Here is a 2944-nt window from a genome sequence, read left to right as displayed (position 1 = left end):
AATAAATACATAAAGTTCATGCATATATAGTTCTCATTGAACAACATATATATAGCTCTCTAGAGCATCTAAATAAACCATACATTGAAACTATGTAAAACATTTCAATGCAACAACAAATGCGATCATAATCGCAACTAAGGTAACAATTGATCCAACGACATAATGATACCAAGCCTCGATATGAATGACATATTTTCTAATCTTTCTAATCTTCAAGCGCATTGCATCCATCTCGATCTTGTGATCATCGACTGACATCCGCAACATGCAACTCCATTCTCCACCTCAATTCTTTTTAAAAAAAATATGTAATTGTTTTCTTCTTCAACTAAATTTAACCTCTCGACAATAAGGTCGGTTGGAATTTCCGGTTCAGATACCTCCTAGATAAAAAAATCTATATCATGTTTGTCGACATAATTGTCATAAACACTAAATGAAAGAAATGGTTATAAAAGATAATATATATACCACATCCGAATCATAGACAGGACGAGGGCCGACGGAGGCGGATACCAAAACCATCGCACTATATAATAACAAGCAATAATAAAAGTAAGAAAATTACACAAGTATCTATCTAAATCATACAAGTAAGAACCTTTTTTTCTTTTAGAAAGAAGATAAGATCAAGAGGCTCACCACGGTGGTGCCAGCGACGAGATCGGCGCGGGCGATCAGCGGCGGTGAGGATGGGGACAGGACAGGATGGACTGCCAAACCTAGACAAATCTTGAGGAAAATAGAATTTGGACAAGGAGCTTCGAGAGGAGAAATCTTAAGTGTGGCTCGGGCATTTCATCGAATACCTCATGTGCATAGGAGGTGAGCTAGAGCACCACAAAGCTCTCCCACGTCCGGCCAAAAAACAAAGCACTCCACTGCTCTGCTCGTGGGAAAGGGGTATATATAGGTATCTCATTGGTCCCAGTTCGTGGCTGGAACCGGAACTAAAGGACCCCATTTGGTCCCAGTTCCAGCCACAAACCAGGACTAATGGTTGTGGGTCAGGAGTAAGGCCCATTGGTCCCGGTTTGTGTCTGGAACCGGGACCAAAGGGACCAGACGAACTGGGACCAATGGCCCCCGAGGCCTGGCCGGCCCCTTGGCCACACGAACTGGGACCGATGCCCCCACGGGTCCCGATTCATGAGTGAACCGGGATTAATGGGCTTACCCGGCCTGGACCAAAGCCCTATTTCTACTAGTACCGTATCCCGTTGTTACCGTCTAGGCGAACAACAAGATCATATGGTGTTATCGTCCATGTGAATTGTCGGTTCTAGGTTTGATGGATTATCATCTGATGTTTCATCCTATCATGGCAGGGATGGTGATAAGTGTAATTTCAAGTTTGGTTTTGCCAGTACGACACTAAAACACTGTTTTCTAACCACCTTGCAAGGGGTGCATTGCCGACCATAGTTTCGAAATGGGCTATTGTATGTCCTTACCTATTGAGATGGGCAACTCATGCACCTTTCATATGTCCTTACCTATTGTATGTACTTACCTACTGTGTAGGTGCGGTGGCGGGGCGAGGGAGACGAGGGGGAGACGATGCGATGAGGAGGGAAGGGAGGGACGCGATTTGGGGGAAAATGGTGGGGGCGATGCGCCCGGTGGTGGTTCCCCCCTCTTATAGGATGAGATGTTTTTGGAAGTTTTCGTCGACACGTGCTAGCCCACGACCACCGTACGGTACACGGGAAAACGAAATGCCCACGTACAATACATGTATACCCTCAGCGTACAAAAGTTAACTGGCCGGTGCGGGCTCGTACAGGGCTCTACGCGCGCTCTACGCCGGCATAAAAGGACGACCGTGCCCCTCTTCCCGAATCGTTTTTGAGAGATCTCAGTCGTCCATGTGTTCCACGCGCCCAGAGTTCAGTCCAGGGCGGAGCACCGGAGAAGAAACGGAGGTACATCAATAAAGATGAGAAATTCTAGAAGTATGTCGTTGCTAGTAAATACAATACCAACTCTCCCAACTCTTCACCTCCTCTTCTCTTAACCTCCCTGTCTTCTGGAAAGGAGTTTTAGATGTAGCTAAATCTACCAAGTTTGGTTATAGGTGGGTGATAGGTGATGGGCTTAAGGTTAGATTTTGGGAAGATACCCGGTTTAGTACTTCTCCTTTAGTTGTCCAGTTCTGGGACCTTTATGTTCTCTGTATTGAGAAAGGCTATGTAATTCAAAAGGTTTGAGATGGATCTCACCTAAAGCTTATAAGTATTTAGGAGGATTTTCTCAATCTCTATGATGGATAGATGGTAAGAATTGCCCTTTGCTAGTAGTGTTGTGGTGCTTCTTGATATTGATTCTCTAATCTGGCAATTGGATAGCAAAGGGCAATACTCGACTAGTTCTCTTTATAGTATTATCAATTTCGTAAGAGTGATGCCTGTTTGTATTCATGTTGTCTGGAAACTTTGTGTCCCACCTAGAATTCACATGGTCTTGTGGCTCCTGGCCAATAACAAGTTGATGACAAAAGACAACCTAAAGAAAAGAGATCTTGCTAGGTTTGAAGATTGCCTGTTCTGCACTAATCACGAATCTATCTAACACCTTTTCTTTGGTTGTCTAGTTGCTAATGAACTTTGGTTTAGTAATTGCTAGATACTTTGATGTTTATTGGTATTTTCTTTGAATCAACTGCTAGATTTTGGATTGCCAACAAAAAATATGGCAAACTATTCAATTTAGTTAGCTTGATAATGATATGGTGTCTTTGGAAATATAGCAGTAGCTTGCTCAACAGTGGTGTGATGACATGAAATGGGTTTGGTGGAAAATTCTGAAAACGGTAAAAATAGGAAAACCCTGTGCCTGGTGCAACTGAAAGATCAAGTGGATCTATTTTGCAGTAGCTTGCTCAACAGTGGTGTGATGACATGAAATGGGTTTGGTGGAAAATTCTGAAAACGGTAAAAAT

This window comes from Triticum aestivum, chromosome 2B (genome assembly GCF_018294505.1).
Source record: "Triticum aestivum cultivar Chinese Spring chromosome 2B, IWGSC CS RefSeq v2.1, whole genome shotgun sequence".
Lineage (NCBI taxonomy): Eukaryota > Viridiplantae > Streptophyta > Magnoliopsida > Poales > Poaceae > Triticum > Triticum aestivum.
The sequence above is the reverse complement of the archived record's forward strand: the minus strand, read 5'-3'. Positions refer to the sequence as shown.